The sequence below is a fragment of the Rhipicephalus sanguineus genome, chromosome 8 (assembly GCF_013339695.2).
Source record: "Rhipicephalus sanguineus isolate Rsan-2018 chromosome 8, BIME_Rsan_1.4, whole genome shotgun sequence".
Lineage (NCBI taxonomy): Eukaryota > Metazoa > Arthropoda > Arachnida > Ixodida > Ixodidae > Rhipicephalus > Rhipicephalus sanguineus.
The window spans coordinates 140,024,786-140,042,455 of NC_051183.1; positions in this window are offsets into that span (position 1 = coordinate 140,024,786).

Genomic DNA, 17,670 nt, shown 5'->3' on the forward strand with positions numbered 1-17,670 from the left:
AACTCGTGGAGGAAAGGAAAAACAATATGTTCGGCGCTGCACGACAGAAGCCTAATTTTGTGCGGTAGGGCTAGCACTCGCTACCACTGGCCTGCGTGGTTGGCCTCCTTATGGGCACCGTGCATACGCTAGGAGCCGCTATAAGTCGCGCCAGCTCCAAAGCGGCCACGGCGGTAGATTTGGCGGGATAAGGGAGCAGACGACGCAGGCGGCGGCAAGCCACTGCGCCGTGTTTTGGTGCTTCGCTTGAGGCGTTTTCTTTCTCATTTGCTTCCAAAAGACGTCAAATTGTTAGCAACTGTCAGAGAACGTAGCGTTAGCGCGTGTGCTTCTTTTCCCCAGACCTCGTATATCTTCAAGCGAACGTGGCAACATTAAATACATGAGCTGACGGAAGACAGCGGAGCTCACGAGCCCGTTGAGCGAAACTGCGCACGTGTAACGCGGGCTGCCTCGCTCACTAAACAATCACAGCTTATCACCCTCGAGCTAACGCGGCAGCGAACTTAGCGGCAGCTTGAAACTGGCGATACTAGCAATTGCACTGTCACGGCCGCTGAATGAAGAAATGCTTTCCATCGAACAGCCATGGCACTTCATTCGCTGCGCAGACTGAACCAGTGAAGCCGAGTTCGTTGTCGCGGCTCGTGCTTTGCTGCCATGGCACTGCAAAGGGTGCCAATTATTATTACGTTTGGATTCAGAGAGCTACGTGATATCGATAGCTTCTTCCGTGGAGCTAAACTGAAGAAGGGCAGGGACCTCCTCGAAGCGGGCCCGTTCACGGCGTCGTGGAAGAGGTGTTGCTCGGCAGATCAACAATCACGGGCAAATGCACCCCCCAGAAAAAAAATACCCCATCTATGCACAAAACTCACTTTTCTCGTCGAACGAGTGCGACCCATCGTTCACGCCAATTCCGTTCATATTCTCTAAATGGAAAAAGGTAAAAACGCGTGCTCGGATAATTCCTGTAAGTGTTTTTGCACCCAACAATGAAGCAATTATTCATGGAGTTCGGCATGCCTACGAACAGCGCAACCGACACAAAACGAACTGCCCGCGAAAATACCTCGCACCGTCAAAGCGGCAGCGTGGAGCGAGCAGAGGTGCAATCGCGGAGAGATGTTTTATGCCCTGTTATTCTTATCGTCCACTACCTGCGGCTGACTGATCGCGTTGATAACGCGGATGGACCGTCGCGTCAGTGGCCAAGCGGGAAAGCAGGCAACGTGTATTCATCGCAAAAGACATCGTTCCTCGAATTCACCCCATTGCGAGCGCGTGAGAGCATCCCGCGAAATCTGCGCTTCTTGCCGCTAGGGACGCCTTTGCTCGGGCAGCAGAGTTACGTCTGCACGGAGCTATAAGGCTCTGTGCAGACTTTGCACTGCCATGACAGCAAAATACGAGCCGCGACGACGAACTGGGCTGCACTGGTTAAGTCGCCGCAGCGAATGCAGTGCCATGGCCGTTGGATGGAAAGCGTTTCTTTTTTCATTCAGCGGCCGTGACAGTGCAATTGCTGGTATCGCCAGTTACAAGCTACCGCTGAGTTCACTGCCGCGTTAGCCCGAGGGTGATAAGCTGTGATTGTTTAGTGAGCGAGGCGGTCCGCGTTACACGTGCGCAGTTTCGCTCAACGGGCTCGTCACCTCCGTTGTCTTCCCCCAACTCATGCATTTTATGTTGCCGCGTTCGCCTGAGGATGCACGATGTCTGGCGAAAAGAAACACACGCGCTAGCGCTACGTTCTCTGACAGCTGCTAACAATTTGACGTCTTTTGTAAGCAAACGGGAAAGAAAGCGCCTCAAGCGAAGCACCAAAACACGGTGCAGTGGCTTGCCGCCGTCTGCGTCGTCTGCTCCCTTATCCCGCCAAATCTGCTGCCGTGGCCGCTTTGGCGCTGGAGGCAGCGCGCGACTGTGGCGGCTCCTAGCGTATACACGGTGCCCATACTAACCCTTAATTCTTTGTTTGCTCACCTTTACATCTTTGTTATCTCTTCGTCCTGAGCACGCACGATAGCGTTGCCTTAGCTTCGTTGTAAAGTTACCGTAGCACAGTCAAATAGAGATTTCGATTGAGCGTAAACTGTAGGCGCAAGGCGATCGAGTTACCCTAATGGTGAAGTGGTGCAGCCGCAGCGGCCTGACTAGTGCCGCCACATGCATGCGCTGGGCTCAACCAGACGAATACATTATCGCCGCAACGAGGCATGTACTGCTAAGTTATCGGAAGTGTTGACAATCTAAATTTATACGAAATTTTCGGCAGCAGCGTAATCGTATACAAGCCTTCAAAATCTTCTTTCAGCAAGAACATTCGTCCAAGAGAGGAAAAGAAAAAGACGTATCTTATTGTGGTGTCTCTACGCGTCCCATGATGATACTGCCATGGATTTGATGATAATCTCTGTGCATACCACGGCAGGTAGCAGAGCAAGTACAGTTACGCATGGGCCTGCCATTTTGTTTCAGAGATATGCAGTAAATTCACTCCTCGCACGCGCAGGAGCGAAACAGCACTGGGGTAATAAACTCATGCGTTGTTGTGGTGGCGCTACCAGCTAGGGTGCAGCTGGCTACTAGCACAGCGAAACCACGGCTTCCGCGATTACGCGCGCACGCGATGTTTATTTTAATGGTACAATAACCCTAGAGGCCTCCGAAGAGGTATGACATAGGCGGAACGGATACACGAAACAATGCAAGCTTTGTTGCTTTTCGGAACGAAAAACAAAACAAGGTCTCTGCGGAACCTTCATGTCGGGTTCGTACCTGTCTCTTCAGCGGCGTTGGGAACAAGTGAAACAATAGACGTCATTTTGTGTCGCATATTCTGTAGCGCGCTCGTTCGGGCGGAGCGCAAACCGGAGAGCGCGCGATGGCGAGCGAAGAAAATAAACAAGGTGCTAGGCTGTGGCATGTGAAGCCACGGCTCACGTTCCTTGCTGGCATCGATTATTGTTCAGGCGTGTCTTTCCGTCGCTCCTGTGGCATAAGCCTACAAGTGGTGACCTAGGACGAAGACAATGACTGACTCGAATGCACCCTCAACTGAACAAGCCCCACGTCTGCAGGACGTCTTGGTTGTGCAACTGCATCTCCCGTCTTTCTGGCCACAGGACCCGCAAGTTTGGTTTCACCAGGTTGAGGCGCAATTCTGTACCGACGACACGCTACTACCACGTAGCCTCAGTCCTTCCTTGTGATGTTGCCAGCGAGCTCTGCGACGTCCTCTCCAACCCCTCGGACACTACGCGATATCACCACCTTAAAACCCAGGTGCTGGAGCGCTTCATGCCTTCGTAACGCGTCCGCCTACAGCAGCTCCTTGCAGAGGGGGACCTTGGTGACAGGCGCCCCTCCCAACTACTGCGCGGAATGCGACAGCTTCTTGGGGAACACAACGTCTCTGCCTACTCAGCGTTGCTTCGCGAGCTCTTCCTCCAACGCTTTCTCAGCCAATCCGTCTCGTCCTCGCGACGGCTGGCGACGTGAACCTCGACCGCCTGGCGGAACTCGCCGATGAGGTTCATGAAGCGACCTCCCCATCTGCCAACGCTGTTTTAACACGAGCAGGCACAGCGATTTCGCGCCTTGAGGTCCGCATCGACGAACTCGCCGCCTCCATTGCCGCGCTCCGGAGCCCCGTGCAGGAGACTCGCTCACCTCGTTCCGATCGTCGAGCTCTTCCACGCACACGAGATGGTCAGAGTCCCAGCACTCCACCTCTCTGCTGGTACCACCGGCGTTTCCGACACCGAGCCACGAAGTGTACATCTCCATGTTCGTGGCAGGAAAACGCCTGCCGGGATCACTGACTGCGGCGTGTGATCTCACTTCTCGTTCCAGCCGCCTTTTCATGGTCACAGACCAGCTATCGGGCGCCAGGTTCCTTCTAGATACGGGCTCAGAATTTAGCGTTGTGCCTCCGACTAAGGCTGATCGTTCGAAGTAGCAGGGGCAAGTGCTTCGTGCTGCCGACGCCTCCTCTATAGCGACGTGGGGACTCCGATCTCTCACCCTTGACTTCGGCCTTCGCTGCATTTTCTGGTGGGTTTTCGTCATCGCAGACGTGGTTCAACCGATCATCGGCTCAGACTTCCCCTTATACTTCGATTTGGATGTCAGCGTGCGGCGGCGCAGCCTCATAGACGGTCACACTCGTCTTTCTATCTAGGGAGTCCTGTCCAACATCGCTCCAATGGCCGTCCGCATGCTGATAGCTTCCTTACCGTTCGAAAAAATCTTGTCGAGTTTCCCGGAGTTAACAAAACCGCGCAACCTCACTCAGCCGTCTAAACATACGATGACACACCACATCATCACCCGGGGTCCACCGGCACCCGCTCGACCACGCCGTCTGTTTGCAGACCGCCTAGCTACTGCTGAACGGGAGTTTGCCCACATGCTGCAGCTCGGCATTATACGCCCGTCGTCAAGCGCTTGGGCTTCCCCGCTGCATTTGGTATCAGAGCGTGCTCCTTGTGGGGACTATCGAGCGTTGAACGCCAAGACTGTCCACGACAGCTATCCCCTACCTCACATCCAGGATTTTACATCGCGCTTCGACGGCTGCACAATTTTCAGCAAAGTGGACCTTGTTAAGGCGTAGCACCATATTCCTGTCGAGCCCGCCGACATACCTAAGACCGCTGTCACGACGCCCTTTGGGTTGTTTGAATACGTGCAGATGCCTTTTGTACTCCGCAATTCGGCTAAAACTTTCCAGCGGTTCATTTCTGAGATTACACGGGGCCTCCCTACTGTGTTTGCGTACCTAGACGCCAGCCGCGTACCTCATCGCCAGCCGCACACCTGAAGATTATGAGCACCATGTTCGCGCTCTGTTCTAACGTCTACAGCAGTACGGCCTCGTTGTGAACGCCTCGAAGCGTACTTTCGGCGCATCTGAGCTCGAGTTCATGGGCCATCACATATCATCCAAAGGAATGCGCCCTCTCCGGTCCCAGGTTAAAGCAATCCAGGATTATCCTCAGCCCACAACACTGCGCCAATTACGCCAATTCCTTGGGCTTGTGAATTACAGCGAAAGCTGTTATGAGATCGTTTCAGCGGCCGTTTTTGGCGCCGTAGTTGTCCGCCGCCGCCTCCGGTGTCCGTAACCACTATCACTCGAAATAAGAAAAAAAGAACGAAATAAGAAAAAAATTCCAGGATGGAACGAGGTTCGAACCTGGGCCCTCTGCGTGGGAGCCCAGTATTCAACCTCTGAGCCATGCCGGTGCTTGAAACTGCTTTGCAAAAAGGTCCTATACAGGTTAGAAAACCAGCGCAAAACCACAGGACACACAGGAAGGGGACGCACACAGCGCTGAACTCTCAACAAATTTATTGTGAAAAACCAAATGCATCGCCTATAAATACACATGAGCCACTCGCATAGTAGTGCGTCACTGGACATAGCGCAGATAAGCCGCGAATAGCACAACCAAGACCGATCACATCAAACGCCTCCGTAGATACTCCATTTCCTTGGGCAATAATGCGATTGACGGGGTGCTGACACAGTTTTCACCCAACTGCGCAATCCTATACGCTTCAACAACTTCACGTGTTAGGCGGTCCCTGTGCTTGCTGACAACAATACATTTCTCAAAAATAGGTGAGCACGTGCACGACCTACAGCGGATGGCTAACCAGCCATCTTGTCCACGTTTTACATTGTTGTCATGCTCTCTCATTCTATCGTTAGCACAACGACCCGTCTGTCCTACATAATATCTACCACATGTGAGAGGAATCTGGTACACAACATTTTCAATACAATCGATATACCTAGTTCTGTGCTTCTTCTGACAACCTTCTTCCCGGTTCATTGAATTGCATGGCCTCGTCAAACGGCAAATACTGTTTAATTTTGCGGGAGCAGAAAACACCACCTTAATGTTTGCTTTTTGCGCGATTCTTTTCAAGTTATGCGATGTTCTGTGTATATATGGAATGACAGCGACTTTTTCTTTTTTGCCCTTTTCTGGTTCATGACTTTCTTTATTACATGCTCGAAATTTTTTGCGCATGCTCTCTGCGACAGCAACGATTACATGTTCAGGATAGCCTGCGGCTACCAGTCGCTTCATCTGTTGTCCTAACGCTTCTGAGAGATTATGAGGACATGTCCGTTCGAGCGCATTGGTCAAGCTAAGGTTAACAATACCCCGTTTTACCAGCTTTGAGTGTGCCGAGCTGAAAGGGAGAAGGGGTTTTTCACCCCGAGGTTGGTACATCCAACAGATGTGATCCCTGTTGATGTGAAACAAAACATCCAGGAAACGAAGTCTCCCCTCATCAGGGAATTCGCATGTAAGCTCCAGGGGGTTAAAGAGGTTTCTAAAAACAGCGAGGGCATTGTCGGCGTTAGTCTTAAATTCGTGAGGGTCACCGTCAATGAGAACTAGGTATATCGATTGTATTGAAAATGTTGTGTACCAGATTCCTCTCACATGTGGTAGATATTATGTAGGACAGACGGGTCGTTGTGCTAACGATAGAATGAGAGAGCATGACAACAATGTAAAACGTGGACAAGATGGCTGGTTAGCCATCCACTGTAGGTCGTGCACGTGCTCACCTATTTTTGAGAAATGTATTGTTGTCAGCAAGCACAGGGACCGCCTAACACGTGAAGTTGTTGAAGCGTATAGGATTGCGCAGTTGGGTGAAAACTGTGTCAGCACCCCGTCAATCGCATTATTGCCCAAGGAAATGGAGTATCTACGGAGGCGTTTGATGTGATCGGTCTTGGTTGTGCTATTCGCGGCTTATCTGCGCTATGTCCAGTGACGCACTACTATGCGAGTGGCTCATGTGTATTTATAGGCGATGCATTTGGTTTTTCACAATAAATTTGTTGAGAGTTCAGCGCTATGTGCGTCCCCTTCCTGTGTGTCCTGTGGTTTTGCGCTGGTTTTCTAATCATGTTCAACCAACAAGCCCAGCTCTCCGCACTTTTGGTCCTATACAGGCTTCATGTCGGGAAGGAAGCACATTAACATATGCAATGTAGCGTGGTAGAAAAGTACAATAACAACCAAATGCCACACAGCGCGAGTTTTTATAATCAGGCGTCACACAATGCGAATTGCGCAACGAGTTGGTTGTTGAATGCTTCCAACCCATTACAAAGGGATCCGCCATAATTCTTCGTCATCAGGCACAGCATGAACAAAGTGCGCAGCCTTACATGCGTTTAGCAGGCACCACGGCTCTCCGTAGAATGACGAAAAATGTCATAATGGCAGCTTTCATACTTCTAAAAAATTGTAATGATTTACAGCGTAGTGGGTTCCTCGCAACTGCACTTGTATTGGTTGCGAACGAAGCCCATAAGCACATGATCCATTTCCTCAGGGTATCAGGAAATTCTTCGCCCCCTCCCGTCTCTCTCCCACGTCAACTATGTTATACGTACAGCAACGCGGGAGAGGGAAATAGCGACCGGGCGTCACCCAATGCAAATTACATAACTCGTGGGCCGTTTAAAGCTTCCAACCCATTACAAAGGGATGGGCCATAATTCTTCACCGTCATCAGTCGTCGCGTCAACAAAGTGCACATAATGCCTTACAGACGTGTAGCTGGTACCTCGCTTCTCCGCAGATTGGCGAATAATGGCTTAGTAGGTGCTTCCCAGCTTCACAAAAATTGTGATTTATGGCGTAGTGGGCACCTTGCTAGTGTACTTGTATTCGTAGTCCCAAGAGAGCTTACAACGGGCTCTAGAAACGCCGCTCTTCCAGCTTTCGCTGTGACTGTGCTGCAGTTTCAGCGCAGGCCTGGCGTTTTTTTCCAGGCGCTTCATATCACACTGTGCCGAACTGCTACGACCGCTCACCGACCTCCTTCGGTCAATCGCCGGCCCGTCCTCCGCCATTCCTTGGTCGTCAGAGGCCCAGGCCGCATTTACTGCTGCCAAGCAAGCGGTCGCTAACGCTATGCTCTTATTCATCCGTGCAGCAGCGCATTTAGATGGTTGATGGTGGAGGCATCCAGTGTTGCTGTCGGAGCCGTCTTACAGGAGCACATTAACTCCGAGTGGAGACCTTTGTCATTTTACTCTCGGAAGCTACTACCTGCTGAGATCCGCTACAGCGTCTTCGGCCGGGAATATCTAGCCATCTACTCTGCGATACAGCACTTTCGGCATTTTCTGGAAGGATGCTCGTTTTACGTGCTTACTGACCATAAACCACTGGCGTATGTTTTGCGCACTAACTCATCCAAGTACATGCCTCGTGAGCTCCGCCATCTGGCTTGTATATCGGAGTTCACGTCTGATATCCGCCACGTGAAAGGAGCTCAGAACACCGCCGATGATGCCCTTTCTCGTATAGCCGCGGTTGACTCTCCATCTCCAACCATCGACTGAGCCTCATTCTCCTCCGCACAGCAGGATGATAGAGAGCTTGCCGCTTTTCGAGAGAACCCCCGTTCTCTCCGACTACGCCTGGTACCTCATCCATTATCATCTGAGCCCTTGTGGTGCGATGGCTCAGCTGACCTTCCCCACCCTTTCGTTCCTGCTTCATTACGACGCACCGTTTCCACTTCTACACGACCTCTGTCACCCCGGCATTCGGGCTACTCAGCGTCTTCTCACCCATCGCTATGTCTGGCCTGGAATCAACGGTGATGTGCGCGCTTGGACGCGCATGCGCCTGCCCTGCCAGATGACAATGGTCTCCCGTCCTACTAATACGCCTCCCCAACCTTTCCTTCTACCAGGCCGTCGCTTCGACTATGTTCATCTGGACATTCTGGGCCCTCCAGCAGTGTCTCAGGGGTACCGTTATATACTGACCATGGTTGATCGTATCACACGCTGGCCAGAGGCTGTTCCAATTCAAGATATCACCGCCGAGACAGTTGTCCGCGCTTTAATTTTTACGTGGGTATCACGTTTTGGCTGTCCTGACACCGTGACAACAGACCGTAGACGTCAGTTTGAGTCCTCGCTGTTTACTTGCCTTAATGGCATCCTCGGAGCCAGACATTGCCGTACCACGGCTTATCATCCCTGCGCCAACGGCATGGTGGAACGCCTTCACCCACAACAGAAGACCGCCTTTACTACCCGCCTCAATAGAGCCACATGGGTTGATGCCTTGCCACTGGTGCTCTTAGGTTTACGAGCTGTGTGTAGCGACACCACGGACCCGAGCTAACGGGGGTTCGGACCCTCCCACGCCTAGCCGTGCGTGGCTGTGCCGTGTCCGGGGAAAAGGGGATCCTGGGGGTTGAGCCAACGCCGGGTGCTTGGACCTTTAAGGCCCCTTGGCAGAGGCAACACACCCCTTTGGCCCCGGTTTCATGTAGACGGCACCTCTGGGCTGACCCACCCAGGTAAATCGGCAGTCGCGTTTTCCTAGCTCTCTCCTCACTTCTTCGTCTTTCTCTCCCACTTTCAATCTGTCCTGTCGTCTTCTCCCTTCCTTTTACCTCCATTTCTCCCGGTGGCGAGGGTTAACCTTGTGTGGTGGTCCTACCTTGGGTACACCATATTCGGTTATAGCAACGATGTACAGTTGGCACGGCAGGGCTTGCTCCACCACAACCCCTGCTGTGTCCCCTTGTTGGGCTCGGTGGTGGGTGACTGGCATTGTTGCTGAACAATGTGCTCATTTAATGGGATCGCCCAACGTTTTCGCAAATGATCGCCCCCCGAAACGGGGGTGCACCGATGCAACCGCTGAAATCCTCCAGAAAAAGAAAGACAACTTCCCCAAGTATCACGTCATCCACTGTGAGAACGCCGACAAAAAAAGCCCGTAACATTTCACCCTTCCTAGTGTCAAGGTGCCTCACTGAGACCATCGGGAGCGGCTACAAGGCCACCAAGATGGCCAGTGGGGATCTGCTGGTTGAAATTAAGTCGCAGTACCAAAAATTGACGAACCTTGTGGCGTTTGGGGACAAACCGATAACTGTCACCGCCCACAGAACAATGAATACGGTGAAGGGTGTCGTATCAGATGATGACCTCATGGACCTTACTGATGACGAACTCCTGGCCGGCTGGAAGGATGAGAATGCTGCTTCAAGTGCCAAAGGTTTCGCCATGCATCACAGAGCTGCCGAGGGCAGCTTACTTGTGCTAAGTGCAGTGCTACAGGACACTCTGCTGATGACGACTGCAATGCTGAAGCTCACTGTGCAAATTGTGATGGTGACCACCCGGCGTACTCGAGATACTGCACAGCTTGGAGAAAAGAGGAGGAGATCATCACTATCAAATTTAAAGAAAACATAAGCTTCCGCGAAGCCAGACAGCGTCTCTCACCGTACCTTGCTAAAAAGTCATCATTTGCCGAAGTGGTGCAACGGGGGCCAGCACCACAACGGCATCAGGCGGCCGTCCAGGCCACGCGTAGAGCGCTGAGGCGACCGCCCCTCGCCCCCACGGTGAGAGCAGCCCCGGCTGCCCTACCCTCCCTTAACGCGGCCACACTGGAGGCCTCTCCTAGACCTGGCAGCAGCCAGGGCAGCTCAGAGGCCAAAGAGGTCCTGTCGACCTCTTCTCTGGTGGGGTCAAAGGCCTCGGCTGCCGAGACGAAGCCTACACAACGCCATCATCGCTCGCTAGAGCAACTGTCCGACGTCTTGCACGAGGCGATGGACACTACTTCTAGCCCAGCGGTGCAGGCAGCGCCTAAGGAGCGGCGAGACACTCTCGACCGCTCCAAAAAAAGTAAAACCCCAATTACAGGGCCAGAAAAGGGTCCTGTAAAATAAGTGAACCTGCACCATTTTTGAACTCGCATTTTTTAGTTCTTTTAGAAGCAAGTCACTTTCCATTCTACTATCCTACTCACTTGCTCTTCGATTTTTAAACTTTCACAGTCAACATGGCTTTTATGATTTATTGGAACTGTAGAGGACTTTTAAACAATTTAGGTGACGTAAAGAAAATACTACACGACTTTTCTCCTGTAGCCTTGTGCCTTCAGCAAACCAACTTAGGTGATCGATTTCAAAACATCCTAAAAGGCTTCACTGTTATGCGGCGCGAACGTACGCAGGCAAGCCGACTGTCGGGCGGTGTGGCTGTTGTTGTTAAAGGTGGTATAGCAGTGAGAGAAATTCATATTAATAGTCATATAGAGGCCGCCGCCGTTACCATTTTAGCGCACAAAACCATCACCATCTGTTCCCTCTACATTCCACCGCACACGCAATTCACCGTAAGCGATTTAGAATTAATTTTACACCAACTACCCGAACCTTTCGTGATAGCAGGTGATTTTAATGCACATAACACGCTTTGTGGTAGTAAAACAGTTGACTCTAGAGGACAAACAGTTGAAGATTTTATTTTAGCCAACGATGTTTGTCTTTTAAATTCTGGCGCTGCCACTTACTGCTCCCCAAGTTCAGGAGATATGAGCTGCCTGGACCTTGCGCTATGCTCTCCAGCGGTGTTCACAGATTTTAAATGGAAGGTAATGGATAATCCATACGGTAGTGACCACCATAGGTCGGCAAACTCACTCATGAGTCGACTCACTCAGACTCAGATCGAGCCGTGAGTCTGAGTCTGAGTGAGTCCGGGTTAGTAATATTTTGGTGAGTTTGAGTCCGAGTGAGTCCGGTTGTAAAAACTTTCAGTGAGTCTGAGTCCGAGTGAGTCCGGTTGAGGAACATTTCAGTGAGTCTGAGTCCGAGTGAGCCCTAAGCGCAAAATACATTTTTTGAGTGAGTCTGAGTGAGCTCCGCACATTTTTTCCGACCTATGCTTCTATCTAAACAACTTCAGAGTTATTATCAGCCTTATATCGGCTCACGTTTATACTCCTGTCGACTCACACATATCGAAGCACTAGTGTTCATACGCCAGCTCAATATTTATTGATCAGAGGAGTGAGTTACGAAATAGCGAGGGGGGGGGGCAAGTGACACAGGTTGTCCTTGATAAAATTATCTCGGGTAAGTAATCTCTTTCAATAAAAATGTCCTTACTGGATTGCAACCACTGATAACCTATATATGAAGGTGCGAGATTAAAAGGCCCCAAGTAGAGCACCATTTATAGCAGGTATTGGCGTTGACATCATGGTTGAAAAAGCTAATTATGTGCTAACGGACTCATGAGTCGACTCACTCAGACTCACTCACACTCAGATAGATCCGTGAGTCTGAGTCTGAGTGAGTCCGGGTTAGTAATATTTTGGTGAGTTTGAGTCCGAGTGAGTCCGGCTGAGAAAAATTTTAGTGAGTCTGAGTCCGAGTGAGTCCAGTTGAGGAAAAGTTTGCTGAGTCTGAGTCCGAGTGAGCTCTAAGGGCAAAATATATTTCATGAGTGAGTCTGAGTGAGCTCCACATTTTTTGCCGACCTATGGTGACCACACGCCTGCACTCATCAGTCTAACCACAGAACTTCCTACCATAACCTCCAGACTACCCCGCTGGCGACTTCATTTGGCAGACTGGGCTCTCTTTACCTATCAAGCCAGTCTGGATAAAGAGAGTCTAGATAATCTGAGCGTAGATGAAATGAATGAAAGGAATACAACGTGTATAATCGCGGCAGCAAAGAGAGCTATCCCTCAGTCTTCTGGTTGCTTAAAAAAGAATTTGAAGCCCTGGTGGACGCACGAATGTACAGAAGCCAAAACACTCCAAAACAAAGCCTGGGGTACCTTCCGGAGGTACCCGACGTACGATAACCTCATCTCCTTCAAAAAGGCGAAAGCGAAAGCTAGATATGTTCGCAGGCAAGCCGAGAAAATCTCCTGGCAAAACTACGTTTTATCCATAAACAGCTCGGTCACATCCAAAGAATGTGGGATCCGGGTCGCTAGTTCAATGGCAACTACGCTGCCTATACCATCCCCTTTCTTTCAACAACAGGTACTCAGACATCCCTACAGGAACAGGCAGACCTATTAGGGCTTCACTTTTACAACATATCTAGCTCAGCAAACTATTCAGAAACGTTCTTAAGGCACAAGCAATCTATAGAAAAACAAAAGCTTCCTACAGCAGGTTTCTTAGACTTGCCATACAATGCGCCTTTAACCATCCATGAACTGAACACAGTACTTTCTACAGGTAAAAAAACAGCGCCTGGTCCTGACACAATACACTATGCAATGCTCGCTCACCTGTCGCCAAAAACAGTCGAGGCCCTTCTGTTTTTCTTCAACGTTATTTGGAAAACTGGTCGAATGCCCACGGATTGGAAGAAGGCCATTATAATCCCATTCCTAAAAAGGGGAAAATATTCTACATTAGCAAACAGCTATAGGCCAATGGCACTTACAAGTTGTCTGGCAAAAACCTACGAGAGTGTCATTAACATCAGGCTTACGTACGTCCTCGAAACAGAAAACTCACTAGACATCCACCAATGTGGGTACAAAAAGGTTGTTCAACAATCGACCACCTAGTTCGGCTTGAAAACACAATACGTGAAGCTTTCCTACACAAACAACACTGCCTAGCAGTCTTTTTTGATCTTTAAAAAGTCTACGACACTACTTGGAGGTATGGTATTTTACGAGACTTGGCGGATCTAGGAATCCGCGGCAGAATGCTTAACTGTCTCTCCGACTTTTTGTCCAACCGAACCTTCCAGGTGCGCCTTGGCGTGACACTTTCTCGTGTATTTACTCAAGAAAACGGTGTACCTCAGGGGTGCGTTCTGAGCACTACACTTTTTGTTGTGAAAATGAACTCTGTAAACAAAGTTATACCATCCACACTGATGCATTCTCTGTACGTTGATGACCTCCAGATTGCGTGCCGCGCGTCTAATATGGTGACATGTCAACGACAGATTCAAATCACGTTGAACAAACTAACACAATGGGCGGAGAAAAACGGCTTCTGTTTCTCCGGGGAAAAGACAGTTGCCGTAGTATATTCTCAGAAAAGAGGCTTGCAGCCGGACCCAATTCTTGAACTGAATGAAACAGTCTTACCAGTCAAACAAGAGCACAAGTTTCTAGGAGTCATATTTGACAAGAAACTCAACTTTCTATCACACATTACCAGTCTAAAAATTAAAGCGACTAGGGCACTCAATGTCCTCAAAGTTCTGTCGCGGAAGCGGTGGGGCGCTGACCGTAAGTGCCTTCTGCACATATATCGTTCATTGGTGCGTAGCAAATTAGATTATGGAAGTGTAGTTTACGGTTCAGCGAGACAATCCTACCTCAAGAGACTCGACCCCGTACATAACAAAGGGATACGCTTGGCAACCGCTGCATACCGGACCTCGCCGCTTCCCAGCTTGTACTCCGAGAGTAACGAACCAGCACTGGACAGCAGACGAACGCAGCTAATGCCTACATATGTCTTAAGAGTTCGCTCATCGCCAAACCACATATGTTACAACATTACCACACACTGTGACAAACGACTCCATTACACAAACAAACCAAACGCAATAAGGCCACTTATACTCAGATTCGAAGAAAAATGTCGCGAGTGTAACGTCCCTACAGATGCCCTTTCTGTTACTAAAAGGCCAAGAAGGCTGCCTCCCTGGAAAATGCAATTTCTCGACCTCTCATTGACACATCTAAAAAAACAAGGTACACCACGTGAACACATTTTGCAAGAATTTCGCATCGTTCAAGAAAGGTACAGCACATACAAAGAATTTTACACTGATGGCTCCAAAACGGCTAGCTATGTCGGTAGCAGTGTCGTCCAAGGTGCGTGGGAAGAAAACGTCAGATTACCACAGTTTGTTTCAGTTCTTACTGCTGAGTGTTATGCCTTGTGGATGGCAGTAAAAAGAATTGAAAGTGCTAGATACAAGAAAACAATACTTTTTACTGATTCCTTGAGTGCACTGGAGGCCCTCCATATGCGCTCTCAATACGAACCCTTCATTGGCGACATTTTAAACGTATTATCGCGCCTAAGTGAAGGACAAAATATCCGGTTCTGCTGGGTCCCAAGTCACGTCGGGATACCCGGAAATGAAAGGGCAGATCAGTGCGCAGCAGCAGCAAAGAACTTAAGTATCTCGCAAGTAAATGTTCCCGTTAGGGATAGTATCCGCGCAATCCGTACAGCGCTAACATCTAAATGGTAACGGGTACGGAATATGACAGGCAACAATAAACTTCAACTAATCAAGCCATTCCTAAGTGAATAGAAGTCATGTTACCACCAAGAACGTTTTATCGAAGTAATCCTGTGCCGTCTTCGAATTGGTCACACGCACATCACCCATAATTACTTGTTAAAACAAGAAGAACAGCCAACATGTGATAAATGCGACGAACCTCTAACAGTGTTGCACATCTTGCTTACATGCGCACATTTGGAAGCACATCGAAGAAAACATTTTTACACCTTGTACAAGTTACGCATTCCACGTCACCCCAAGTTCCTTCTAGGAGATGATGCGCTGATAACCCTAACTGACGTTGTCAACTTCCTGGATGACACCAAATTTCTAAATAAGTTATAAGAAGCACGTCATCGTATTTGTACAGTACAGATCTGCAAGATTCACGAGCCTGTGTGGCCACAGCACGGCCTCTTGCGAGAGGTCAGTGCTGTGACAGCTTCTTTTGAACACAGCACTTGCCTCCTGGCCCTTGCGCACAAGGACACAGGTGAGGCGGGAGTTCTGGAGGGATCCCCTTACATTTTTTGACAAAATCACCTGACACACATACCATACCCATTGACCACTCCATGTACCATGTCCATAATTTCAAAAGTATATACATTACGCGAATGTTTTTAGGTCTCTCTACAGCCGCACAACGTTATTCATTTTATTCCATTAGTCATCGTTAACCACGCATTCATAGTCATGACCGTTGTAAAGGAAAAATGACTTGGACGACGAAGCACAATTTTCCCTGACTGACGGATTTACCCCCTCAAAGAAAATAGTTTTTGAATCAGACCTTCGCCCCGCCACGGTGGTCTAGTGGTTATGGCGCTCGACTGCTGACCCGGAGGTCGCGGGATCGAATCCCGGCCGCGGCGGCTGCATTTTCGATGGAGGTTAAAATGTTTGAGGCCCGTGTACTTAGCTTTAGGTGCACGTTAAAGAACCCCAGGTGGTCGAAATTTCCGGAGCCTTCCACTACGGCGTCTCTCATAATCATATCGTGGTTTTGGGACGTTAAACCCCAGCAGTTATTATAATCAGACCTTCACAGCACAATGTATGCCGAGATAACTAGCGACGTTTTCTTTTCCTCTTTTTTCTCTACTTTTTTCTTTTCACCATGTGGCCGGCGCAGGATAGCCTTAGTTGTTTTTGCGCCGCTAAACCCAACATAACTAACGTTTACGAGCTGTCATCCGGACAGACCTGCAATGCTCAACAGCAGAGCTGGTGTACGGCACTTGTCTACGGCTTCCGCGAGACTTCTTCACTTCAACGAAGCTACCAGACCAGCCACAACAACTCCTACAACGCCTCCTCGACAGTGTTCAAGCCCTCCGGCCCCCTCCACCCAGACCTTCAGAACACGAGACCATATTCGTCCACCCTGATCTGGCCACTGCAACACATGTTTTCGCGCGCCACGACGCGGTCAGACCGCCATTGACATCAGCCTAAGACGGACCATTCCGCGTCCGTAACCGCACCCCCAAAACTGCCACTCTTCTTCAGAACGGCCGTGAAGTGACAGTCAGCTTGGACCGACTTAAGCCGGCGTACCTGGTGACCGCCATAGAAAGCCTCTCATCTACGCCTGACCTTCCGTTCGACAACCACAAACGCCATGTCACATTACGACTTCTTCTACACGGGGGGCCCTGTAGCGCCCTCGTTCGGGCGGCGCGCAAACCGGAGAGCGCGCGATGGCGAGAGAAGAAAATAAAGAAGGCGCTAGGGTGTCATCACTAGGATTTCCTTGCTGCCATCGATAATCGTTCAGGCGTGTCTTTCTTCGCTCCTGTGGCATAAGCCTACAATTCTTCCCGCAGGGAGCGAAATAACGCCTAGCTTTTCCATGTACCGCCACTGGCTCAGTGACATCACGTGGCACAAAATAACGTCAGATGTCCCGCTGCGTCACTGAGAAGCCAGCTGGGAACGCCACGGCCCGACGTGGACCATGGCGAAGTGAGCCGCCGCTGCTCGGGTCATTAGTTCCACAATACGCCAGCGTCACGCATAAAAGTCAGCCAGCCGTCTTTATTAGTTAGTGAATAGCTAGGAAAGGTTTTTTTAGGCACAAAATAGGGCACGTACAAGAGAAACATGTGCTTGTGTTTTGTTGGTTCCGTGTCTTGTTCTGCGCCTGAAGAATATTTCCTAACATATCGTCCTCACTGACAAGCGAATGCCTGCCGCGCGCAGTTTCCTCTAGACGCATGGTTAAGAAGGCTACAATACCATAGCCCATGAGTGCAGTCAGGCGGATTTATTTCATATTTCGCGTGTCTTCCTTGACCTCTGCTGAAAAAGGTCACGCAGCATGTACGTTCCCACAGAAAATGGAATCGGTGTTTATAAATCCAGTCTGCATATTAACGAAACGCATATTGCCCCAAAGTTAAAAATTGTTTCGCAGAGCGTACAGTTATTGCCACATGACGGAAACGCATCAGTTGGTTTCACCCACCTGCATTTGCCCACTTTTCCAAAATCCTTGGTTCAAGTTACCTCAACCGTTGTTTACAACAATTTCTAGAATTTTACTTTGTATGTGTCTGTGT